The 27,970-nt window shown below is 41.4% G+C and overlaps 1 long non-coding RNA gene across 1 annotated transcript; it reads left to right on the top strand.

The window, feature by feature from the left end:
• The first annotated feature begins 992 nt into the window (after positions 1–992).
• Positions 993–6,847, top strand: LOC122178679. The gene is made up of 3 exons (XR_006178418.1): positions 993–1,028; positions 5,617–5,652; positions 6,762–6,847. It is a non-coding gene; the product is annotated as an uncharacterized LOC122178679 (long non-coding RNA).
• The last annotated feature ends 21,123 nt before the right edge of the window (positions 6,848–27,970 follow it).

The raw sequence follows: 27,970 nt of genomic DNA, 5'->3' as shown, positions 1-27,970 counted from the left end.
GAGATTTATTTTGTTTAAAAAATTGGGAGTTTGAAATTTTCCATTCGGAACTGAGGGAAAAGAAAAGCAGCTTGCTTAGAAAAGAGAATATAGATAACAGTACGAATGTCTCCAGCTGAGAACAATATCCTGGAAATTACTCTGTGGAGAAAAATCAGCTGAGTGTAATAGAAATGCAAATAAGTCAGCCTGTGCTACTTATGGCTTGGGCAGCAACCTGGGCAGCTAAATTTCTAAATATTTTTCTTTTAACAGTGCTGATCCTGTTTTATGTGTTGTATGGGAACTGCTGAGTCACGGCCTGAACCTCTGATTGATCACCTGAGGTGAGCCATGAGTCAGCCATAGGAGCACAGCTGAAGGCAATTCACCTGTGCTGCCGGAAGGGGTGGAGCCTGGCTGCACCTCTCCTAGACCTATTGAAGAGCTGGCTACCAGTGGGGAAGGGCCTCTTTTGGAGGTCTGCTCTGCTGGAGTTTTGTAAGTGAGCTCAGGGTAGGGGTAAGCCTTCTATCTATTCTCCTTTTGTTATTATAATCTGCTTTGTCAACCTTTCTTGTTTATTTCATTGTAATAGTATTTTAATATTCATTGATTATATATGTGTTTAGATAAGCATTCATCAGTCTGAAAGCAGAGGTAAGAAACCTACATCTCAGAGGAATGCTTTAATCATTGAGCACTTCTTGGTATGAATCTCAATCTCTTTCACACCCCAGAATCAATTTTGGGCTTAATAAAACTTCTGGATTAATGTATTGAGCTAAATAAGCCTGTTTTACATACCTGAAACCTTCTCTTGAGATAGGCTTACAGAATAATTTCATACCACCATTGTTTTATTTCTATTGTGTGAGAATGCCATCTATTTTGGTAGACATGTTTGGGTTAGACCAAAATAGGTTTTTCCAACTGCTTTTTCTGGTTTTGTTTAGATGCTGTACACAGGAGCTGTTGAGAAATTTATTTTCCTTTGTTCTTGCTCCAGAGAGATTTGTTTTTCCTAATTGAGCTTCTGTGGAAAGGTGGTGAGTAATAAAGCCTGGAAAATACTGAAATGTTGTCCCCCAAAAAAGAGTGGATCTAAATATCTGCAAAACTCTTATAAGAAACGTGAAGTGGTCTGGTGAGTCCACCTGTCTCAACACTGAGTTGCTAAAGGACTTCTAGAAATAGTGAGCTCAGTCACTAATGGATCTACATGAGATCTGATTTAGAGTGGTTTTGTAATGTCTTCCAAATGCTGCTAAAGGTGCTGTCTAATGCACGAACAAAACTCTATGCAGAGGTAATGGTGATCCTGTAGTGACATTTTTCAATCAGGTGTAGGTTCCACAAAACTGATGACTTCCAACTTTGTCAAAAATACGTAGTTTTATCTCCTATTTATATTCCTAATGTGTACCAAAGAAGGCTCCAAGACTAGCAGGATAGGCTAACATGGCAAATAGCTCATGGTAGGGAGAATAGGATGTGTGAGAAGGAAGGGAGGAAAATAACTGAGAAAGGGTAGAATTATTTGAGAAATAGAAGCGTGAGTAGCCTAGGAAGAATAGAAAAATCAATGAAGATCTGCAGAAACATAGATATGTAAGCTTCAGAGTAAGACCAAAAAATCCCCTTTGTTTAAAGCAGGTTAAGTTCTTGATGAGGGCATTTTATGATATCTCTGTGAATTCTCAGTCTCAAATCTCAGGAGCAGAAGGAAGGTCGTGTTGTTCATATCTAAAATGAATGTAGATCGGAAGTGAAGAAGGAACAGTCAGTTGGCCATGCAGATTACTAGTTAGACACCAAAATAAGTGAAAATAAATGGTTCATCACATAGGGAAGAGTAGAAAATTGATTGCTTCATGTGTAAAAGTCAGAGCTCAGTTCATTGCAACTCTGCAGTTGTGGCACATAATGCAGAATTAGAATGTCTTAAAAATAAAAAAAAACAAACAACAAACTATTAACAATTACCGGCTGTTTCAAAGCCATCTCTCCTCTTTCATGAATGCTTCTTAATTAGGTTACTTTCAAGTGTGGTTACTAGTTAATGAGAACTTTCAAAAGAAAGCAGTGCCAAATTGACAAAGAGTGTAAAATAATGCCTAATTCTTTTTCTTTTTAATTCTTCATGCCAAACAAACTGGCATTTTCCCTATTTCTATAACTTAGTTTAGAGAAGTTGGTTGTCTTAGAATTAGTATGTGCAGACATGCAAGAAGACAGAGTTTGGTATGAGCACACCCGCGCTCAGTCCAATTCTCATTCTCAGTTGGTCAGCATGGATGCAATAGTGCAGAAAAATAAGCAAATCCTCCTTTAGCCAGAGCTCATTACAGAGCAGTAAGTATTTATCACTCATCTCTCTAAGCTCGCTTTCCCAGTAACGCAAATGCAGAGCTACCTATAAACCCTGTATTACCTGTTGCACATTTCCATGAAAAATTATGTGTACAGTGCTGTCATTGCCTGTGTATTACTTAAGATTCTTTAAGCAGGTAAGTGCTGGATCTTCACTGACTAAAGCACACAGAGCGGGGAATGGAAGATTTTTCCTATGAGCTCAGAGGGTTGTCATCAATGGTGCTTAGTCCAGTTGGAGGCCTGGTGTTCTCCAGGGGTGGATGCTGGGTCTGGTCTTGTTCAACATCTTCATTAATGATCTGGAGGAAGGAGTAGAGTTCACCTTAAGCAAAGTTGCAGGTAATACAAAGATGGGGAGAGTAGCTGGCATATCAGAAGGCTGTGCTGCCATACACTGAGACCAGTACAGGCTGGAGGGTTGGGCGGGGAGGAATCTGATGAGATCCAACAAGGGCCACTATATAATCCTACACCTGGGAGGAATAACAGTACATGTTAGGTGCTGACCTGCTGGAGAGGAGCTCTATGGAGAAGGACCTGGGTGTTCTGGTGGACAACAGGTTGGCCACGAGTCAGCAGTATGCCCTTGTGACCAAAAAGGCTAATGGTACCCTGAGGTATGTTAAAAAGAGCAGGGCCAAAAGGTCAAGGGAGGCGATCCTCCCTCTCTCCTCTGCCTTGGTGGGGCCACATCTGGAGTACTAGTTCAAAAAAGGCAGGAATATCCTTGGAGGAGTCCAGTGGAGGGCAACAAAGATAATTAAAGGCCTGGAGCATCTCTTGTGCGAGGAAAGGCTGAGAGACCTGGGGCTCTTCAGGCTGGAGAGGAGAAGGCTGAGAGGCGATCTTGTTGCTATTTATACATATCTAAAGTGTAGTAGTCAAGTTGGTGAGGGCAGATTCTTTCCAGTGGTGAGCAACAGTAGAACAAGGAGCAAGAAGCAGATACTAGAGCACAAGAAATTTCATACAACTCTTTTACAGTCAGAGCAACCTCAGAGAGGTGGTTGAGTCTCCTTCTGTGGAGATATTCAAGACCAGTCTGGACACTTAGCTATGCAACCTGCTGCAAAGTACCTGTTTTAGCAGTGGTGTTGGTCTCAGTGATCTCTAGAGGTCCCTTCCCAGCCCCTACTATTTTGTGATTCTGTGAAGGCATTTTGACTGAAGGAATTCCATGAGATATAATGCTGAAGAGTACAGAAGAAGCTGTTGCTGTTACAGGGAAAATATCTTAAAGCAGGTGACTTTGCTAGAATTGGAGGGGAAACAAGATGTAAAAGTGGGGGGGGAAAAAAAAAAAAAAGAAAAAAAGTAAGGTGTGTGGAGGCAGATAATTATCAGGTAGGCACTGCTAATATATGGAGCAGCAGGAAAGAGAGGGGGCATCCGAAAGGAGTTAGAAAAACATTGAACAAACTTGGTGATATGGAAGGTATAGGAGAAGGCATGGAAAAAGGCCTAATGGAATGTTTTGAAAATGCACTGAGAGTTAGAGAAAAGGAAATTGGTTCACAGGCCTAAAATGACATAAGTAGAGAGATGGAGGAGTCAGAAAAAAATAACTAGAAAAAGAAATCCTTGATGCAGCTCAAATGTCTGATGAATGAGGGGGAAAGAAGAAAAATAGGAGAAGTGCACATTACAAAAGCTGCATGTTTGCTCACGTTTCTCTGAGTATGACCTTTCCTTTCTTTTTCCTGAAAAATCTCTCTAGTCTTGGAGGGCAGTTGCAGCTTTGATGAGAGAGGTGGCAGATGCCTCATCCCTGGAGATATTCCAGGTCAGTCTGGACAGGGCTCTGAACACCCTGATCTGTTGTACGTTTCCCTGTAGGAGAATTAGACTAGATGACCGTTACGTGTCCCTTCCAACTCAAATGATTCTATGATTATTAAGGGTTCAGTGTTCCCATGTTGCATTTGAGTTGGCAGAACCCCAAGGATCCTGACCCTGCAGAGAGCCCAGCTCAGTGGCACCATGTGGGAATCTGGTGCTGCCCTATGATGATGATTCTACTACATGTAGGTTGTGTCAGCTTATTTAGATAGGTCCTAGGAATAAGCAGTCAGGGTGGAAAACTTGGACAGTTTTGATCAGAAGTTAAGCACACAAAAAGGAAGAGGCAAATAATACCTCATTTGTATTTTTACAACTTTGACATTACTGCCATTATAATAATTTGGATAAAACCTGGAAAGTCCCACCGAGTGCAAATGTCTCTGTGTCTGCCTGGACTGGTGGGATGGAGTGATTTGGATTCTTTGTGGAACTCCACAGTTTGACTCATTAGCTTGGTTTGTGTGAGCAAGGCACTGAGGACGAGAAAAGGTATGACAGCAAAACACAAAGAGAAGACAACGCAGCATGCCATTTTACAGTGGAATTGTTATCTGTAAAGTAAGTCAGGTGTCACCTGTCAGCTTCAAGCTTCTTTATGCTTTTCAACATGTATACGTACACATGGGCATATAGGAATTCTTCAGATGCTTAGGTATAACTCAGTAATTTATTAGAAAGTTTCTTCACTGATACTTTGCGTGTTTCAATCTCAAGACAAGAGAAAAGAGGTGGAAACAACTGTTCTCAATACAAATCAGATCAGCCCCTTCAGTTTCTTTGTTATGGTAATTGGTAATTACAGGAAAAAAAAAAAAATCTTAATTTAAAATGAAGATTTCTCTGAGTACCTTCTCTCCACATGATCTGTCAGCAGCCCACCTCTTGGTGACACGTACACTGGAGGTTAGAACAGGTCACAATGACTCCCAGCAGCCATCTTTCCCCAGAGCATGAGGAAGAAGCACTGAGACCTGGGACAGTGATCATGGGGACCAAGCAGTAGGCAGCAATTGGATAAAGGGTGTCCACCTAGCCTTGGAAAGAGCAAGGCAAACTTGTGTTACGAGGTTTGCCGTGGTCTTACCATCAGTGGTTCCTGCACTGCCCCAGCCCACAGGGAGCTTTATGGGCTGCCATGGGAAGTTGGATCTCAGCAGTGTGAGTGAGCTGCTCTGACAGGTACCTGGGCTACAGTGGCAGGTATAGAATCATGGAATGATGAGATGGAGAGAATAGGCTTGAATAAAGTCGATATGATCTCGGGATCTGGTAATTTTTTCAGAACAGAACCCAGAATTTTAAAAATGGTCCTGGAAAAGGAGAATGTATTTATTCTTAGGAAAAGTTTCTGCTCACGCTGCTAAAAGTGGTTGTAATTTGATTCAAGGACAGCCGTGTGTCTTTGTTTTCTTCTGACAGATATGGAGCTTGCTTTCTGATATTGACAAGATACAGGTATTTATGTCCAGCTTATGCTGTTGTGCTCCTGTTTTTTCTAAACTGTTGTAGAAAAGGAAACAGAAAAAAAGCAGTGATGTGAAAGATAATTCCAGCTGGCTCTAGATGCCTGACTGTAGATAGTGGTGCTGAAATAAAAATGTGGCCTCTCAGAAAATGTGAAATGTGCAATCCTGCACACACTGTGTGCAGTAGGAAGAAATCTTCTAAGAGGTAATAAGTGAATGATATCGGTAATAATGTCACTAACCTAAAACAAATATGCTTCACTGCTTACCTCACAGAGGATGTGTGAACCCAAATTCAGTTGGGTTCACAGTTTCAATTATACAATTTTACAGGATGTTGTGTTCGTCTATAAAGCTTCTTAATGTAAAGATAGAAAGCACCAACTGTGTTTATTCAATGAGAAGTACTTGGCAAACATGCCGTATCAAGAGGTCATTATTGTCTGGGTCAGACCAGTCAAATCTTCTCCTGAGAGCTGGGGTAACGCTCTATACAGATAATGTGAGATAAACTAAAAGCAGCCTGACATTATCTAGGGTTTCTAACTGTGCAGCAAACAATTAGTTGCCATTTTCTGTTTTTTTTTCCCTCAGTCCAATGGAGTTAAATCAGAATTGCATTGATATTACCATTAACCCTTTTCAACCTGTTTTTTTTAAATGAGATTTTTGAAGAGTTGTTTTGGTGCTCCTATTCATTCTTTACCATAAAACCTGTTAAGAGGATTGCATGCTTAATACACATAGTGAATGTGCTGTGTTTATCCAGTATCTTGTGTCAGACCTAAAACAACAATTTGTGGTTAGTGAGCTCATACAGGGACATCTGAGTGTGCCCCTGAGTGTGCAGAAAAAAAGGCTACTACATTAAAAATAGTTGTGATTTTTTTTTTTTTGGGGGGGGTGGGGGGGGGGGGGGGGTGGGTTTAGCCATTTGAGCCCCAGATGAGAGCTTCATTCCTTGTGAGCTTTGACCATTTATCTGTGTGAAGGTTTATACCTAAGGAATGAAAAACTGCACAAAATCTGTTATTGCTTTTATAGATTCTAACACTTTGTGCAAAATCGCATTCATGCTTTGTTTACCATATCTCTTAGCTCCAGAGAAATCGGGGCCATTTGTTCCAAGTCGCATGAACATAAACGAGAAGACATGGAGGGCAGGAGCTGACTAGATGTATTTTAAAGGAAGTTTACAGATCAATAAATACAGGTATATCTGCTACAGCTATATCCGGAGGCTGAGCAGAAGGAGGCAAGTGTACATTTGCAGATCATAAAACTTCCTGAAGTTCTTCAGGAAACGTGACTCTTAAATTGCTTTTTGTGCCTTCATGAAGACCGGGTGTAATGAATGACAAAGGAAAGCCATTGTCTTTCTCGGAGACAACTTACACTTCCTAAAGTGGCTCATGAACAGTTGACTCTGCTGATGCCAGCGAAAGCACAGTCAATAAAGGTAATTGTGTTTAACACAGGAGACAAGAAGTATAGGTAAGCAGTACAGTAAGAGAGCCTGCTTGGAACCTGGGCACCTTTTCCAAGGACAGTTCTGACACTTTAGCATGAAAAATCATTCTGAATTACAACTGAAAAACAAATTTGATTTTTTTACTCTATTTATAATTTCTGGGAAATGTTGTCTTAGTAAACCTCTCACTTGAATCATTTTGATTGTTTCATTTTAATGAAGAAAAACCTATGCTTTTCTTTACCTTTTTAGTTACTTTTATTTACAGATATATCACATTAAATGTAGCATAAATTCCAGTGGAACATTTAGTGAGAATCTATTGTGTCTAAACTTTTTGACCTGTTGCAAGTAGAACTTCATTAAGAACTCACCATGTTCTGAAAGCTGATCTCTTTTTATGTAGATAATAAATGTATGTCTTTCTAGATAGTCTGTAGTCAGACATGATTCCTGAATTTGTTACATTGAAGTTTGGAGAGGAAAATTATTTTTCTGCTGGAGCACAGCCTGGGAGAGATAGAACAGGCTTATTGCTATGCTCTCCACCTTCTTAAACTTTCATCAGTATTAATTTGCATCTCCTTTGGTCCTTCTTGCTTTCATTTTTTTCTTTAATGAGCATGGGGAAAATTGCTGTATTATGAAATAAAAGCAAGATTCAGGTGAGTGAAGTCAGCTGAGAGTAGCAATATGAACATGTGTAGAACAAGCTCTACTTCTGCCACTTCCATGCCTTAAGCCCTAATGAACTTTGCAGCACTGTTGGTGGGACTACAAAGTAGCTTTGGGGCAGTCACACCACAGTGTGTGCTCGGAAATGCCCACGAGTGCGTTCCTGGTGCATAGCTTGCCAAGCTTGGTTGTTTCCTGGAAGGACAGCACTAGCTGGGTGCATCAGACAACATCTCAGTGAAGGTTTTTTGAGTAATTGGCTGTATTTCACATTCAGAAAAGCACCTGATTGACTTAAGACGCAATTTCTCACCAGGTTTTAATAGCTTATTTTGCAGTGTGGTATATATGTTTCCTTTTTTCTTTCTACAAATATATTTCTAAATGTTTGTATGTATATATACATAAAAGCTAAACTCAGAGCAGTGCAGCCTAACACTTGTGAAGCCCCATCTGGAGTACTGTGCCCAGTTGTGCTACACAACTTAAGGGTGCCCAAAATGTCAGTAGGCACTGCAAATAACTGAGTCCCAGTGTACCTTCTGTCTCTAAAGGAAATGATGGGAGGAGAGAATCATGAGATACTGACATGGAAATCCAGGCTTCTGGCTGCTACTGTCCGCAATGCAGCTGCTGTAGCTTTGCAGTTGCTCTCTAATCGCTGCTGCTCAATGGCTTTGCTTTTTCTTCTGATTACTCTGCTTTTAGAGCTGCATGTGGGGAGCTGCAGCCTTACTGTTTCCTGACTGAAGAGAGCTTATGTGAGGCTGGACTGAGTGAGGCTGCCTGTAGGAATCACTGCTTGGTGCCCTTGGTTGCCTTCCAACCTGGTTCCTCTCTGTGCTGCAGACACCAAGACCCAGGTGCAGGGGGTGGGATGATGTGCAGTGCATCCCTGTCATGCACACAGTAGCATTTAGTAGGTTGACAGAGACGAGGAGCACTGGCTGCTGACTGGTTTTAACCAGTGCTCCTTCTTGTCCCATCCTGATGGTGCAACCCAGTGCTGTCACTGCTCCTTTCCAAACAGGAAAATGCCTCCCAGTCTCCCCAGATGGGGATTTTTCTGTTCCCTGAAACACAAGGCTTAAATTCCTCCCAGAATTACATTTCATTTCTGTGAGACCTCTCTTACGTTTCGTGAACTGGGGGGGGGGGAGGAAGAGGGGAGAGGGGAAGGATAATTATTAGAAGTAAAATACATTATTAAATGGGAGATGGCATGTGTCAGGCTTATTGATGAGAACTTTCATAAAATGTAATATTACTTCATTCCTACCTTAATTGAAGATATTTTCACCATAAGTGATGTGTAACTGCTTGGTGATTTAGCTTTCTTTTATGAATAATTGTATTATATGTTTTCTCTCTGTATATTTCCATTGATACATAGCATTAGCCTCTCTCATAATAGCCTGCAAAGGGCCAAGCAGATCTTACTTTATTGAATCTCTTTGAAAACAGTTTATTTTGCCTTCTTAAAGTCAATAGTTAAATTAATAAACATAATGAGAAACCTTTCAAATGAGGTTTCTCTGGTTATGATCAAATTCCCTGGGCTCCCACTTGCTAAAGATTTGACAGGAGTAACATGAAGCTACAGCATTCACTGTGTGGTTCATTTTTTATCAAACAAGACAGAAAGAATGAAGCCTTGTCTGTGTTTGAAAGCTGTATCGTGTTTCTGCCGCTTCTTTAGGCATTCTTACAGAAATCTTTCAGTTCTCCCTTTCTCATCTTCCACAGGCTAATGCAACCAAAAAAGCTGTTCTGTGATTAACAAAATGATGGTGATTTTTGCATGAAACATAGGTAAAGTCTCATTTTTACCTGCATTCTCATGAAATAATCAATTTTTGAACCGTGATGAAGACAGAAATAATTAGAAACAATTCAGCAAATAAAGAAATCTTCATGAGCCATAATTAATATTAAATGTTACAAGGAAAACTTCCCGGGCAACAGACCAAGATGAGATTAACAAGATCTTTTTTTTTAAGAGGCATTTATATTTATAATGTGAATTTTTAAAACCAAATAATAAAAAACACTGCCCAACCTTTCTATTATGGTCACAATCTACATCTAGACCTAATGAAATAAAAGGCAGGAAGGCTACCAGCAACCAGGCCAGGGGGCATGCAATTGTCCTGTTCTGCAGTACACTGATAGCAGCCAGAGAGCTGAGTTGAAAAGCACCACTTCAAAGCTTTTCTAGGTAATAATTGAACACTTAATGATTTTAAAGTTTCATGACAGCTCTAATGCCAAATTGTGGTTTAATTTAATATATTTATCTAATGATCAACATGCATGTCTGAAAGGTGGTTCTCTGTATATGTGTATTTGTGGCACTGCTACAGAGATGACTGGAACTAGAGATGTGGTGGGACAGGAGGGCTAGTCCCACAATGGTGGGGTGGGCTGGATAGGTGGGCTTCTCTGATAAGGTGAGAAGTGCCTCTTTGGTAGCAGAGTTAGTTTGACCTGTGTTATTTGGTACCAACTGGTTTTGCTTCCAAGTGAACTAAGAACATATCCTCAAAGCCCAGCAGAAGACCCAGACTTGCCTATGGCAAAGAAGGAGCAGCTTCTGCTAAAGCATTGTACGGTGACTTTGTTGCCTCTGCATAATGTAAGCTGGCTGTTGCCCCTTGGTGGAGGGTTCTCCAACAGATAAATTGAGATTCATAGTGACATCCACAGACTGCTCTAGCAAACTGTCTCTTATACGACTCTGAGGTCACTTCTCCTCTCTCACCCACTGCCTTCTCTTACTGAGATTAATGAGTCTGCAGCACATAGACAGTGTCTCTGTGGGTGAATACAGTGGTGTAAAGCAGCTTGGCTCTGGAGTCAAGTGAGAAATAGTAATTTCAGGAAGGAGATAAACTGGATAAGAGGAAGTAACCAATCCCAATCTCAAAGTGCTGAACATCCCTGTCAAAATTGCAGTTGCGTTTTATCAGTATGCAGATGTTATTGGTGAGGAGGTACAAAAGTTAGGATTCTCAAGGGAGAAGTGAGGAAAATGTGACTGAAGCCTTCACGGTCAGCAAAAGTGTGAGATAGAGCTTAGGAAATGGTAATTCCCAATGTTTCACGGAGTACTAGATCAAAATAAGTAGTTCTGTTCCGTACCATCTAAGGTATGTAAGGTAGTGACCCTACCAAGGTCACTATGTGCTCCTCTTGCTTCTGTTCACTCCTCATGCCCTGAGGGAACTCCAGTTGCATCACTTCTGTGTAGCCACACTACTTTTGTCATGACCTTGTACCTTTGTTCATCACCTCTTCTGATCTCAGGGATATCTCTAGCTTATGAGTCAACCTTGAGATATGCTGAATGGTTACCCACACAAATGTTTATAAAGTCAGTGGGGAACCTATGCTTGCCTTGTGGATAAATAGGGTCTTTCAGCCTCTGGATCTCTGAAATAAAGCACGTGGCCTCAAAAGGCTGCCAATCCTGTTGGTGGAAAAATTCTCCACAGAACCTCAATGAAGAAAAATGTTTGAGAGCCTTGCAACATGAAGAGGGAAAGAGAAATTTCAGCCAGCCTGGTCTTGTAGAGAGATTAATTCTTCTTTATAAATTAGCCCTTTTGTACCTATGAAACGTTTGATCACATTCCAAACTGTGGCAGTTATTTGTGCCAACTGGAAAGCCAAAGAGCAGAGGAATGTCTGATATTTAAATATTTTACCAGCTTTTCTTCTAGGTTTATGTTTTATTAGCAGCAAATATGCCTCTCTGTAAGAGTCTAAATCTGCTTCTCACTGTGGCAAAAGCCAGACCACAGGTAGCCCCTACACTGAAGTTGTACAGCCAGCAGGCCTGTAGGATGGATGGTTTTGCAGCACTGTATTTAAAAGTTATTCAATTCTAATTCTGACAATATGGCTGTTGGTGGGACAAGTATGCCCGTGATTTGTCCTCCACTATTCACTAGCAAATGTTTTATCACTAAGGGTTATTGGCTGCCCATTCTGCAGAGAGCCCAAGTTATGGCAAGAGGAGCATCACTGGGTCTCTGATAAGATCAGCCATGCATACAGTGGAGTGAGTAGGAAGTCCCTTGATCATGACACATGTGGGTGAATACCATCACTTGGGGAGATTCTGCTTTTTTTTTTCTTGGTTCAGAACTGTGAAGCTGGAACAAAATTTCCAGTTAATGTATCAGGTGGACTTTGCATCCAGAGAGGTGAAACATGGTGTTATCACATCTCTTGTTGCCTGTATACCAACAATACTGTAGCACGTGCAACTTCTGGAGTCTGTGCTTTGTACAGTATGGAACATCCCCGCAGCTGGAAAAGCAGAATGTGCTTGGTGTACCAGGCACATTTAATATGATTTCACCTTGGGATCTCTCAATTTCTCTGTTGTCTTTTTTTTTTTTTTTTTCCTTCCATTTAATGGAAAATGAGACCAGAATTTGTATGAAATTTAGTAGAGATTGTGGTAATGACTTGGACAACCCTGACTAGTTCCTTCTTCCATTCTTTCATACTAACTGTCCTATTAAATTAATTAAAAAATTAGGGAGCCCTCCAGTGGCTAAAATTATAGCGCCTAAATTCACTAGAGTCTTAAAGAGGTACCTAAATATTCCACGGTGCCTTCAGACTTTGTAGAAGTTCTTAAAATTTTAGAACAGAATTTTACGAAATGTTACCTTTTTACAGAAGAGATGCTTTTTAAAAAGTCGTTTCAGCTAAGTACACATGGAGGCACTTGGGTGTTTTCTGAAAACACCCCTGACTCAACATTAAAAATTAAACATTAAAAATCAACTTCTAGTTCTTAGGCATCTACTTTCATAGGTAATCTCTGGGAATTTTAGCATGTTCTGTATTTGGTAATAAAATTGTTCTTCCACTCTATGGACTGATACTTAGTATTCTGCTCCAAAAGGCAGGGGGAGGGACAAAATCATATTCTCTATTTTCTGACAATCTATTTATTGATTCCTTCACAAACTATAATGATGATTTATCATGAAATGATAGTAACAAATGTGTCTGTTTAAAGAAGGGAGAAAAATATACAAAACTAAAAAAAAACTTAATTTTGAGTCCCAGAGCTGTAGTTTGTTAATTCAAGTAATTAAAAAGAGTAGAGAGACTGCTCTGGATCCTCTTGATCTCACTTCTAAAACATTCTTTGATTTCCATGACAGAAGATTTGGACTACGATTCTGTGGGGAGGTGTTGAGAAGAAAAATAGCTTTTTGTCCTTACGATGTTGATCACATCCTACTACATGTTACATGTTTTTGTATAATTGGTTACGGAATGAAACAGCAAAATAAATATTATTTCTATAAAGTAAGGCATTCAGGGCCATTTTATCTGTGCATAATTCCAACAGTCCAGGAAGCTAATGCGAAGCTTGTTTAAGATATTAGCCTTTGGCTCATGCTCTTGGAGAAAGATAAGTGGATCAAATTTAGAAAAATGCTAAATCCACCTTTGAGCCATAAGCAGCCTTGTGTAGGACATCACTGTGGGGCTGCTGACATTGTCAGAGTCACCCAGGCCAGCACCTGAGCTCCTGGTCACATATGGCTCGTGGCCATGATGCAGAGCCAGTTGAGTCAATAGCCCAGGAAGCACCTTCTGCCCTCTAATTAGCTTTGAAATGGTGTTGCTATCTGTCTTTTTCTCCTCTAATATGTTGCAATGGGTTACTGCTGCCTCTGTGTGCTGCTCCTACTGATGTCCGCAGCACTTTATAGGCAGCTGGATACAGCCTCTTGTCTCCCAGAACCTGAGTTGTGAGATGTGTGTCATAGTCCTGCCATATAACTAATTTGGGGGCTGCTTACCTCAGGGTGTCCATCACCCAGCCTGGTAGCACTGGGCTGCAGGGATAGACAGCCACCTTAAAAGAGTCTGAGTATCAGCTTAAACTTGCTCCTGAGCATGATGGCCCGCATCCCCAGTGTTGCACCACCACTGGCTGCCATTACTGCAGAAGTCCAGTAGCTCATCCCTGAAGAAAAGGAGGTGCTCAGCACAGCCATTGATCATCTGCAAAAGGACAAAAGAGCATGGGGTGCCTACAGGTTGCAAGCGATCTGTGTCATGAGCTGTCAAAAGCTGTGGTTGCCACAGGGATAATTGGTTTGTGTCAGCTGTAGTTGATGCATACCAAGCTGATGAAAGGAGACAGGATAACATGCCTTCTGTTGTTTAATTAAGGATCTTCTAAATCTGCATAAACTGAAAGCTCTGGATGCTGAAAGCCACCCACATGTATCCCAATATTTGTAACAATGAGAAGATGATGGGGAAAGAGGGTTCTTCCCCTCAAGTACGTGTGCCGATATGGAGTTCTCAGTGCAGGAAAAGGCCGTGTGGCAATGCTCTCACCCTTTTCTTCCTGCCCAACAGCTCTCTGCAGATTAATGTTTCTGAGAACTCTTTCTTATCAGAGGGGCTGCAATTTTTACCTAATACTTTGAAGGAGGGACACTGGGGGTTATTTTGCACATCACGAGTGATTGAAATACGACAGAAAACTGTTAATGCAATCCCAAAAGTACTGGCTTACAGCCAAGTATCTTTTCTACAGTCGTTTCAAGGACAGTGATTAATAGCATGTCAGGGAGTTGCTCTGTATGCTAAACACTACTTGGAGGACTGTAAATAGATAAAACCGAATGATCAACAACCTTATATTGAAATAAGAACAGGTACCCAAAAAGTGCTGGGAATCTCAGTTGTTGAATTCTACTTTTATTGTTGTTAATGGTAGGTATCAAGAGGGAATGAATAGCTGCCAAATTAAATTTGCAGCTAATCTCATAGTAGGAAGCAAAGACTCTATCATGCAGGCAAAAACCTTATTTGGAGGATATAGTAATAAAATTCAATCTGGGCAATATAAGCTAATGCAACCAGAATAAATGAACCAACATGTAGATGTTTGATGGGGCTGCAGGTGTGTGGAGAGCATCAGTGTCAAAAAGTGCTGGGGAATAAGGTGGGGTGATAGAGCAAATTGTCTGTCAGCTTGTAGCATGATGGGGCTGAGCAGTCTGTAGGAGCAAGGCTCATGGCTGTGAGTCTGGGCAATGTGAAAGGGATGACATTCACATCAGAGGGTGGATGCACTTGCAAAAGAAAAAAAATGATTCTTTCTATGCCAGCAGATTTGAAACTTGTGAATAGAAAGACGGTGATCTCAGGGTGAAGTGTTTATTCAAAGTTTTGGGATGGCTTCCACATCAGGAGTCAACACAGAAACCAGAAGTCTCCAGCCTGGGAATGGACTTGTCCAAGAATGGGTGTAGCAGCCACATCAAGCAGTCTAGGAAGGAGGGTGAGGAATGACTGCTGGTTGTCTCATGTAAGCCTTTTGTCCCACACAGTGGCACCACGTCAGAGTTAACCAAAGGAAATGATTCTTTGCAGAGGTGGGGAAAAACAATAACACTAGTTTGAAAGCAACTAAGTAAATTTACAAACATCTACTCAGGCTTTTAAGTGCCAGAATAACTCTTCTGGATCAAGAAACTTTCAGAGGCTAGAAGAATATTCTGGGAAAATGTGCCTAATCTATTCTCTACTCTTGTTTGTGTGCTTGCTATGACCAGAGACTCAATACTGGGCCAAACTAACTCACAGCCCTACTCAGAATGGCCACTCTGATGTCTCTGTTGCATACCACAGGTTTTTCTGATCATTTCCTTTTGTACAGACTGTCTTGCCACCATGTGAGAACCGTACTAGGCAGTTCTTGGTGCCTTGCTTCTCTTCTTTTTTTGAGACAACTCATCTCAAACTACATGCTCTTGTGCTTCCAATGACTCTTTCAGTAGTCATTGTCTTCTCCATGGGAGGGCAGGAAGAAACTGAGAGGAATCTGAGTGTCTGAATTCTAGGAAATTTAATTTTTCTAAATATTTTAGTGCTTAAATCTTCCTTCTGGGAAGAAGTCTTTCTGAAAAGTGGTTTTTCGCTTGCTCTGAGTGATTTCACTCACTCTGCAAATTACTTTCCAGTCTGGATGATGTTACCTTTGCTGTGGTTCCTGAACCTGCACTGGGACAAAGCCTTGGTGGGGCAAAGCCTGCCACAGAAAGACCATTTTCCAAGGTTCTTTATATAGCTTCTTGTCAATCAGTTTCTTCATATCCCAGACACTCCTCCACTTGAAGTTAATGGTTCTTGCAGAAACCTTTGTTGTACCAAGCAAAAAACTCAACCCCAAGGCAAACATATTCCATCTGACAGCCCATTACATATGAATGGAGTACAGTGAAATGATCCCTATCCTCTTACAGGTTTGCTGGGTTTGGGTCAGCTACTTAGCAAATAGAACTGCACTGGCAGCTCCCCGGTATAAAGAGCTTCTCCCCATGCTCAGCTTCTCCTTTTCTGCACAGAGACAAACTCCAGATGCTTTTGAAGATTGTAAAAATAATCAATAATAGATTAAACTGCATGTTTTCTTCAGGCACCGTGACTGCTTACATGTAATAAGTGTTTACGAAATAAAGCATCCTAAAATTACAGAAATCAGCTGATAAACCTGAACCTAGATTCTTTTGTGTGTACAAGACCCTTGGTACCAATTTATTATGCTAAGGAGATAAATTTAAATCACTGGCATACTTTTTGCTTTTAGCTGGCAAGCCTGCATTATATTTAGAACCAAGAGGGCTAGTCTCCCGGACACTACTTTTTCTTAAGGATGTGCTTTTTTTGATGAAGATGAGTTGGTAAGACATGAGGATTACATTTAAATTCAGCTATATTTATAGTTTAAACATGTGGGAAATTAGATGAGGGGAGGGAGAGCAGAGAGCTTATGCTAATCCAAACAAATGTGAGAGCTCATAACGTTTTCAAATACCGTATTTGAAATCACATTACATTCTGTTTGCAACCTGATGCATTTGTGGAACAGGCTGCCAAAATATGATCACCTGTTGTTATTCAACCACTCCTGGGCTTCTAGTGACAGCACAGGACACAGCCACAGGAATGCCTAGATCATGTGTTGCATATGCAAAGTGCAACAGAATTTATTGAACAACTAATCATCAAAGCCTGACTTTTAGCTCTCTCAGGCGGACAAATGAAGACAAAATGGCAGGAACAAGGCTGTGGCCTCACAGCAAGCCTGCCATAACCAGAATGGAAATACAGGAATCTGGCATAACTTCCAGAGGTCTGATAGCCCTGCTGGGGATGCACTCAGCCTCTACCTGGAAATAGAATACCAGAATATCCCCAGTTGGAAAGGGATATCCAACTCACCCTCCCCTGTCACATGCTGTTCCATGCCATTCCCTCGGGCCCTGTTGCTGTCACAGAGAGCAGAACTCAGCACTGCAGCCGCCATCAGGCCTCCCCTCAGCTTCTCTGATCAGGACTGAGCCAACCAGGGGAGCATACATCTCCCCCTCTAGACTTTGGGGTTGTTTTGCTTTGCAATCATCCTCTCTATCAATGCATGTTAAATTCTTTGTCTTTATCCACCCATTTCCATCCCCCACTACTTCTATAAAACAGGCCCGCTGGCCTATGTTTGCAGTGCTGGAAAAGGTGTAATAACAATATTTCCAATATTCAACATTTTTGCTCAAACCATCTTGAGAAAGCATTTTTTAATGAAACACATTTACTACTCCTCATTTCTGTGTGATCTGTCTGATTTCCTAACTCTTCAAAATGACAAAAAACGTTTGTCTGCTCAGAGATGCTGGCCCTAAGCCCATCACACCCACGGGCTGTGGTTGTATGATAAGAAACGTTTGCCTAATTCTCCATACTCTGGAATTATAACCTTAGTATAATGAAGAGAAAAAGCCCATTACATAAGCAATTCCACCAGAACATGGAATTAAAGGACGAATCCTATCTAGGCAAATCGGGAGAGCAGCATACATGTATTTACTCAGAGAGATTACCTCTTGGAGAGTGCAAAGATACTACAGTGAGAGTTGCTGTTCTAAAATCAAAATACAGATGTCTGTAGTCACAGTGAGATTGCTCCTGAGTGTACCAGAAATGCTTCTGCCTCTGCTTTCTTGCTCTCATGAAAGAGTGGCAGGTAACCAGTGCAGCAGGGGTTAAAATGAAATAAATAGACTATAGAATCCAACTTTGGAAGCTGTCAGTGTTCAGGTAGATGTTAGTTGACCTCAGCTCTTGATTTCAATGCTTTGCTAGACTGCTGGTCTAGGTAGAAGGCAGCATGCGATGCAGTCAGTGCTTTCAGCAAGACTCTCTGCCTGTGCCAGTTTTCTTCTCCTGTGGATGGGTTGAGACACAGATGGTATTTCTTGGTGAGTTGTGGGTATTTCTGCAAATTACTTAAATGACCTTGCAGCAATTCCAGCAGATAACATTATACATTCTCCCCCTTCCTTTATAAATCACATCTTTATCTTCTAGGCTTAGGGATACAATTGTCCCATTGCATGGCTCACTACAATAAAATGTTTCTTTCTCACTGTGGTGACTTAACACTGTGCAAATACTTCTTTGTACTTCCTGATACCAAAAGCTACTCATAAACAATAGATGAACTGTTTATGTTTATGTAGCTTTCCCTTTCCCCAAAATTGACACAACAGTTTCATTTTGAATACTCCAGCATCTGTCGAGTCTGTACTCTTCAGGGTCTTCGCATCCTGCTTCTAGGCACACTCTGTTATGTTCCTTCCCTGACAATGCTAAGCAGCACAGGGGCTGGTCTCTCACCTCATGTCCAGCTTTCCCAGAGAGCTTTGGGTGCTCCTCTGCTTGTCTCATCAGCAGGGCCCCATTCAAGGGCAATGTCCAGTCCCTGACCAGGTATGTGTTGCAGTGGTAAGGCATGCCCTACTGTAGTGGTTTCTCCCATCATAAATGTTTTCTTTTGGCTACTTTGCAAGCTTCACTGTTGGCACACTGACTTCTCCATCACCCTCCAGCTGCAGCATAAGTCATGCAGAGAACGTGGGCACTACTCTGCTCTGGGCTTGGGTCATCTTAAATATGAGTGAGCATAGTGGCCAGCCACAGAGGATTCTAAAATGGAGAAGAGCAACTAGCCAGAGACTTGTAAGTGAAACAAGTCTCAGAGAAGTCTGATGCTGCTTATATGCACTGTTTTTGGCTACCCACACGCAGTATTTTCTATCCTGTGGTGAGCTGGAAGCATGAACAAAACATGTTAGGCAGATTCAGCCAACCTGCAGAACAATACGATGTACGCTGTACAAGAAAGTTAGATTTCTCTGCAGGACATCCAGGGCACCAAGCTACTGGACAACCAAGATAGTGGAAGGAAGAGGAACCCCATGCAGCATATCATGGTGTGCCATCTCAGGGTGGATGTGGGCCCTTGAGGAGGAAAGGCAAGCGAATGAGGCAAGCAGATCCAGTTTAGCCATTCTTGTGTGTGCCACCAAGCATTCAAGCAGTGCAAGTGTAGGCGCTTGTGCTCTTCAGCGCTCACCTCCCACAGCAGCCGGTCTGAAAGCTCCTTTCCCTGGCAATTCTCTTTACTTGTGAATGGCTTCTTCCACAAATATCTACCAAGAATATGCACAGAATAAATTGCAGGTTACAGGCAAGAAATGATAGCAATTTTTTTCCTCTGTTTCTTTCATCTCTTAAACTAGCTGAAATAAATTAGCTATGCAGCTGCCTTAAATCACTGATCACCTTCAGCAAGGTTCCCACTTTTTCACACCAAGTTTGCAGGTCAAATTTCTATTCTTTGTCATTTCAGACGTAGTTTGAAAAGTAGCCAAGGTTTGGGACATGATGGTTTCTTTTTTAGAATGGAAGAAGCAAAAAAACAACAGCAACAACAAAAAAAACCATCACTTTTAAAATACAGGTGAATCAAAGCAATTTCTTCTCTCTTTCTGGCAACATGCAATTACTTACATAGTTTTGACTTTCATATCACATAAATATTGGGGGGAAAAGTATGATGCTTTAAGTTTTCATTAGTAATGGAATAGAAGTATTCAAAAGGAGCATTCGCAACCACAACTCACTTTGCTGTGATAATTACGTAATTGCTACCAAAAGAAAACCCACCAACCATAGAACATATTTTGAAGACTGGTATCAGCTAACAAAAACCTGTTACTCAATGAACCTTTTAAAATCAATGGGTACGTCTTGATAAGAATTAAAATGACTTTGAAAGGGGTGCTTTTAAAACCAAACCAAACAAACAAACAAAAGCCATTGGGCTGTTCCTGGGGAAGCTTTCTCTCCATTGTAAAAAATAACAACAGCAAAGCACAACTTTTTTGCAGATTCTTCTTCATTCACTTTTGTAATGGCCATGAGTGCTTAGTCCACCCTTTAAAGTCCAGACAAAATTTGTTAGCAGATGCTCCATTTCTACCGTAAGAACTATAGCAGCTCTGGAGCAGGGAACAGAAAAGCAATTGATTCTCACCCACTGCTGTAAATTCATTGTTTCTCTCTTGTCAGTCACTGTCAGGGGTAGTGTAGGAGAATGACTGAGAAGCAGATGGCTACATCTAATAAATTTTGCAGGCTCATTTTGAAACCAGCAAGGCAGTCAGCAGAAACTCTTATGCCTGTGCTCCTGTCGCTGGCAGCACTGAAATCATGCTCTGTGTGCTGCTGGTTGGTAAGCTGGTCAGGTAGGCAATGTCAGCCTCCGCCGAAATGCCCAAAATACCAGAGCAAGTTTCTTCCTCTTTAGTACGTGTCCCTTGGGGGTGGGAGCAGAGGAGAAACCTGGTGAACAAGAAGAAATAAATAGAATGATACATACCTCCTTCTTGAGGCCACTTTGATGCTCTCTAGCACAACTGCGTGCAGGATTGCTGAGGACTCCTTAGTATTCAGCAGCAGCAAGAACCAATTGCTGGATCATGCCGCTGGTGGTTTTACTCCCTCAGCAGGGCTCACTCTCCTTCTTGCTTTCTGACAGCTCAGGAAGCTATTCTCAGTGCAAGGTTGGGTAGGCCTCAGTTTTATGTTGCATATGTCTTCAGCAATTTTTCAACACAGTTGTACTTCACTGTATGCATATATGCAGGTACACATGCTGTTATGGGTACGTTATCATTAGGCAGGCACATTTTGCAGCCATGCCAAATACTTGTTCTCTGAAGAGAGTGCAGGGAGTCAATTTCTGTTGTCAGTAGAATCCAGGACAGAAATGAAAATCTATCTTCAAGGATTCCTATAAGTGAAATATTTAATAGTTTCTGGAGGTAAAAGTTAGTTTTCTCACATTGCTTCCATTTTGCTAAGAAGTAGTTGTGTATGCATATTCTGAATATATAAAATTCATGGAGAATAATTATGTAGTTATTAGAAGTAGGAAAAATGGTTACATTTTACTTACTTTTAGCCTGAGAACAACTTTGGAAATAGTCCTTCAAATGTTAAGAAAATATAGTTCACCTAGTTTTGACAGAAGATCCTTGCAGGTATCATGTATCAGAGCATGTCAGAAAAGTCTCCCCTTTCAGACAACCTGCAGACAGAGGACTCAAATGCTGTTGAATTTTTTTTGTTTGTCTGTTGTCAATATAATTTGCAATTGAGCAAGTGAAAGAGTATTATGCTGAGAGTTCTGTGCTGCAGGCTAGTGTCTATGGAGAGGAGCAGGGCATTCACCAGCATAGTGAGGCAGCTGCTTGGCAGACCTCCACAGTAATCCATGGAAAGAAAGAAAAATCCAAAGATCAGCTAAAAAAATTCATAACAAAATCACATCAAGAAAGCTTGTTTTCCAGATACATAAAAACTTTGGATGATTTTAAATCAATAACTTCCCAACTAAACCTGAACATTTGTTCGCTTGCTTCTCTGCGTACTAGGATAAAAGCAAAGCATTTGGTTGAACATTCTTGAAAAGCTATTTTTGGCATGTACAACTAACCATAGTTTGCAAATTTTACATTTCAAAATGCAACAATTCAAATCACTTCCAGGTTGTAGAATGCAAAAATAAACAAATAAATAAATAAAAATTAAACAGAGAAGCCTCTGCTATGAAATCAGTCTTTGAGGAAAATGTATATTGCACACCTGATCGAAGAGCACTCTGTTCGAAGACGGAAAGTCCAATGCACAGAGACACACAAACTTTTGATACAACTGTGGATCTCCCACTTGTTTAAAGAAGCCAAGCCTTCGTGCTAGACATAATGGCCATAAACATAATTAGTGCAAATGATGCACTATGTTGCATCTAATGATGCAACTAATGTTGCAGGAGGTTAGGTCTTCTAGGAACATATCTTCAGTGCTGACCTCTGCTTTTCCAGGCTGCTTCTAGCTGGGAAAGCATTCAGTATCTATGAAACATGTCCTTCACACCTTCTTGTTTACCTACGAGTATTCCTGCTAAACACCACAGGCAGCTTGTACTTTTCACTTTTTTAATTGGCACAAAATAGGTGATTATTTCAGAAAAAGAAGATCACTTTGTTTTTGGAGCTACAAGTCTATTAGTATTGGAGGTGTTGTGATATTGAACAGCTGATAGCTGTCTCTCCACATATGCTTACCTCAGACTGAGGAAAATAATCCATAACTTCAAAGACCAAAAGTGTCTAATATATTCTACTGCGTTTCAGCATTACGAATGTACATGTGTGAGCACCTCCTTCCACAGCTCCCCTTTTCTTACCAATAGCATTTCACCATTGATGTGAAAATAATGTAGGATACAAATAGTATTTTCCAGGAAATAGCGATAGGTTTGCTGTGTTTGTTGTGTTTGCTTGCTAAAATAAATTACTTTCGTTTCATTTTGTGGGGAGACAAATAATATGTGCTAGTATATAATTTGCTTTTCTTCAATATCTGTCTTGCAGATTGAGAGTGCACATAACCATTGGTTATGGAATAAACCTTTGGAGACTGCAGCATTTCTAGCACTACACAAAGTGGAAGGTATGGGGTTTTGCCACTTCTTTTATGTGTTTCTCCTACACCAGGTATTTTGCCTACGAAATAGAGTATAGCAACACACTTGCAATCCTTCTTCCAGTTTCGATAGTTTGTATCCACTATTAAAATTTAAGACCAGGCAGATTATGCAATTACTCTCACAAGATACAGACAGGCAATCCTTACCCCAAGAAAATTGTGCTGATCCTACTTGTGCATGTGGGTATTTCTACCCATGCAGGTGATGCTATTGAAACCTGGGAAGCTCTGCTCCTGATGCAGTTCTTAGCAGCTGGAAATGTGGTTTTTGGACTTGGGCCCTTTAATATTATTTGAGCCATGCTGTGGTTCATTTGCTCATGGTGGGTAACATATTACTCTGAACAGACTCCCACTGGCTTCAGGGAGTCTGTTCACACTGCAAGGACCCATTCAGCAGTCCAAATCTGGCCTCGGGCACTGCGCGTGTTATTGCAGCAGAAATTCATTTTGCGCTGTGCTTGGGGAAAGGCTGCACACCTCTCCAGGTAACAGCTGTCCGCGTGCCTGGTGCTGCTTCCCAGATCATCTCCATACAACAGCTCTGCTATATGAGCTATGCAAGCTGCCAGAAGCACATGCAGCACGTTTCACATAAGCTGCTGTGCAAACCTCTCCCATTACTAAAGGCTTCAGGCTCCTGGATCCTGCTGGCTGTGCTGCCCTGTCCCATTTGTGAGCCTTGATGAGATTGCTCCTGAGCTTTGTGTGCATTTAGGGCACTGGAGTGAGATGTCAGGGACAGAAGCTGAGGGCTTTGGCACAAATAAGATCCTCCAAACTAAATTTAGGGGAAACTCCACAAAACACTATTGATTTTTTTTCTTCTCTGTACTTAATTCAATATCTCTTTGCTCTAGAAGGATAGCAAATTGATAGGATTTTGTGTCCCCTTTCCCACGATGTCATTTCAAGACAGCAACTGCCTGCTTTTAAAAGGATGTGGACTGCCCTCAACTGCAAGAGCTATGTGCGCAGAATTTTCAGTGAAATGTTAAGTGCAGAGTTACAAGAGTGTTCATATGGTTGGCTCACTGTGAAACCTGGAACATGTAGCACCCACATCAGACTGTTGGTCTGATCAGGTTTCCCTGCTTCATTTCTCCCCTTCAGCAAGGCAGAGCTGCCATGAGCATCCTGTCCTGCTGCTAGGAGGAGCAGGTGAAAGATGAGGGAGGGAGCAACAATGAGGGCAGCAGGGACTCATGAGGGAGAAGAAAGCAGAGTGAGTCTTGAATGACTCACACTGAGGCTTCAATGATTGCCCTTAAGCATGGCCACTGGTTACTGCTCTACACTGTTTGAGGTGTAGGAGGACATGGTCCTCAAGATAAGTGAACAAACATCAGCTTTAGGGCAATACACCTTCATATTTCATTCCATGGAAAGTATCCTTCCATTAATACTCCTAGAAAACACCAATTGCAGAATAGTCTGTCCTCACTTCCACATCTCTCATCTGTTACACCCAACTCCTCACACACTCATGCTAGTCCACTGCTTTCTGGCGCTTTCTCTTGCTCACCATGTGAGTCCCATGGCAGGTGTTTGGGACCAAGCCTAAGCTTTACCTTGTGATGTGCAGGTACAATGATGCTTGTATGTAGGACAAAGCAGGCAAAGCAGAATATTTCACAGCTGTCCTGCATACAGCTGTGGGCACAACCAGCTTGATGCTTAGGAATACTCTAACACAGAATCATGGCACAACTTCTTACAGCAAGGGCCAAATGAGACCTGCATTCCTCTTTCATGACCCTGAGACCACAGTGTGTGAAGATCATGGCTTTAATGTAGATACAACCACTAAGAGGAGATTCATACCTTGGCCATTGGTCCCACTGTTACTTTAGAGTTTGCAAATTTGCAGAAGACAACAGCAAAATGATATCATTAAAATTCCTTGTGAAGATTGGAACCTGTGCTACAGTTTTCCAATCCGCTCCCCCCCCTTTTTTTTTCTTTCCCTCAAGTCAGGAAAGTAAATTTAGAAAGAACTCTACAAGGAATGTTGAGAATTATGTTTCTATAAAAGAATTTCCAGAAAGTAACAAATGAGTAATATAACTGATGCAACATGAATATAATAGGTGAATCTCAGCAGTATATCACAATCATGATACCTATGCCTTAGGGTATTAAGACGTGATGTAAACTTGAGCACTTTAGAGACCTCTGATCTCTGTTCTGTTACAGAGATCTGAAAGCAGTATCTCATTAAAACGAGGGGGGAAAATGAAACAACACTCAAGTCTTTAAAAAGCTGCTGCTTTCTGGAAAAAAAAAAAAAAGGAAAAAAGAAAAAAAAAGATATGCTCTTATCAAATTTCAGATGTAATCATGAGCCTGCAGCATGAGATCTTGACTGTGCTACTGTGATAAAATCTATAGGAAACTCTAAATTTTTTAGCAGAGGTTCAAGCGAAGGAAAATATTAATGGGAATGGTCACAACCAGATGACATGACACATTTCTTTTTAGGACAATTATCCAACTGCTTCCAACAGAACATAGGGGGAGGAAATCACTGTGAGGAAAACCAGGTATTGGAGCAGTTTACCCCAGGCTGTTGTACTGTCTCCATCCTTGCAGGTTTCCAAGACCTAGCTGGACAAAACCTGAGCGCCCTGGTCAGATAGATCTCAGAGCCAACACTGTTCACAGCAGAAGGTGAGACTGTCAACCTCCTAAGGTGCCTTCCAACCCAAATGTTCAATGTCCTCTTTTGGAATTGCATCTGAGCAGTGGCTGATAGTTCTGCTTTGTGGTGATACATATATTATATATACATATATATTACACATAGAAAGGGGGTTACCTTTTGTATGGGAAAAATGAAATCTGAACATTTACATGAAAATGGAAGGTGCAGGAGTGTCAGCTGCACCCTTCTGAGCCTTCTGGCTAGGGTGGTGGCTCCAAGGGTGGGAAACCCAATTCCAGGTCCCTGCTGTATGACTCAGAGTAGAGGTTTGCACCCCACACTGCTCCAGATGGGTTTCAAATGGCAAGCTGTCTGGATCCGGGTTTGAATCAGCTTGCTAATTACCCTTGATATGCATGTAGTCACTATTACATTTGCAGCTCCATGAGGCATCATGGCTTTGACCAAGTCCCAAGCCTTGAATCCAGCAGCAGTCACAGGTGGTGCAGGGAAAACTGCAGCTTGGCCCAGCACCGGAGGCTGCTGAGTCTGTTTTGGTCCTTTCTGCTTACAGGACAGCTTCGAGATTCTGTAAGGGCCTGAACAAGGTCACATTGCAGCTTTTCTCCTTATTACAAAGCTGGCGTGGCACAGCTGGGGTAGATAAGAAGCATGGGAGTAAGAGGAGATGTTAGTGGCCAAATTGGCTCCTTAGCCCTCTCAGAGCCAGCACAGAGGGCTGCAGAGAACCCTTTAGTAGGCCAGAGTTTCTGGTGCTGCTCTCAGCTTCCCCATCATGCCATCAGATGTTGGCCAAAAACTCCTGACTGTTAATCCTGCCTCTGAATCAGCCTCCAGCAGCCTCAAGCAAAGCATTTCACCTCTCTGTTGCAACTTCTCCATCTGTAAAATTGGGATAATGACATTTTACTAACTTGTAGGAGTGCTGTGAACTTTAATTAAGGCAGGGTTTGTAAAACACTGTAATGAGGGAAAACTCTAAGAACGACTAGATTATTTGATTAAGCTGGCTATTGTGGTGCTTTCAGACCTGCCCAAATAACTCAGGAGCCGTGTGTACAAACTGCAGATTGTTATCCTGCAAGCCTTCAAAGATAAGCATTTCAGGGCTTGAGACTTGGGCAGATGGGATTTGGTTTGGGAGCTCCCATTCCCAAGCACAATAGTGTGCAGCACTTCCACTTGCTGCCAACCTATTTTCCTTTATTTTGCAGGTAATGAACAACAATTTACCAAGAGATGTCTTTTAAAAAGTTACAATTCTAGATGGTGGAATTGCCTGCAGTACCAAGGACTGAATGCAGGGCATCCTTTCTCGTGCCTTTTTTTTTCTGAGTGTAGTTGAAACTGCACACATAAGGTGCATACATATCTCTGTCACATCCTGCCAGTCCATTCTGGTGGGATGATGAGCTGGATGGGACCAGTACTTCAGCTCTTACAGCCAAAGGTAAATCAGGACTGACTACACTGTATCTTTGGTCCTTCAGGTCACAAAAGGCAGACTGATATAGAGATGCTGTGGGGAAGATGTGCCTCCCTGCAAGGACCCTTCCCAGTACCTCTTCTTTTCAGGGTGGACAGAGGTGTAGATGCCATTGCAGCCTTACCTGGGGACCATGGCTCTTCTCTGCTCCCTCTCGGCACCCCAATAGTATCAGGAAGGAGCAGCTCCTCCAGTTAAGTCAGCTGGAACAGCAGTTAGGACTGCAACTCCATATTTTAATCTTAGGAAGATTTAATCAGTCCAGCTGTTAATGCCAGCCTGTTGCTCTCTGATCAAGGATTATTTAAGCTATTATTGAAATATTGTGCTCAGGTTTCTATTATGATGAGTATTCACATGAACAACACTCCTCTTGAGCTGAGCAAATAATGTAGAGCTGCTTGTTTTAGACAGAATTCCACATATTCACTTTGTGTTACTTTCACACTGCTGGTCAGGAACAATATTTGTCCAGTGCTAGAAATAATTACTGGGAGTCATATTTTGGTGACATTTCAAGCAGGCTTCTGTGATGGAAAGTGGCTTGCAGCATTTCCAATTTCTTTAGGAAACCAACATCCTGTTGGCTCCCAGGTATCATTGAGATTAAGCAACATCTTATTTTAGATTTCAAGAAAGTCTATTCAGAGCAGCTGATACAGAATCAGAACTATGACCACAGACCAAGAGTAATGAATTTAAATGTTTGCTTCTACTGCTTGATTCAGATACCTGATGTGGTATATATGGACATGTGGGTAAAGAAAAAATAAGCTTCTGAAATGAGCTACTATTCAGGCTCAGCAAATCAATCAATGTTACTGATAATTATGATTTTAGAGCAAAGTTCCAGTGAAGTACTTTTTTCTGAAGAACTCCTGAGAAACACCCTGCTCCCTTTTTTCATTTATGTGTTCTTAATGAGGGTTTCAGAAAGGCACTTTCAAGATACATGAAGGATGAGAGAACTCCAATTTCTGCCCCACTTAACAGAATATTTTTAATTGTTGGGTTTGTCATGCATTTGAAAGCCATTGTGTGGTAAATCCAATAATCCAAATTAT

Source organism: Lagopus leucura, unplaced genomic scaffold (assembly GCF_019238085.1).
Source record: "Lagopus leucura isolate 7727_CA_CO unplaced genomic scaffold, USGS_WTPT01 Super-Scaffold_100002, whole genome shotgun sequence".
NCBI lineage: Eukaryota > Metazoa > Chordata > Aves > Galliformes > Phasianidae > Lagopus > Lagopus leucura.
Note: the sequence above shows the minus strand (reverse complement) of the source record. Positions and strands in the feature narration are given on the sequence as shown.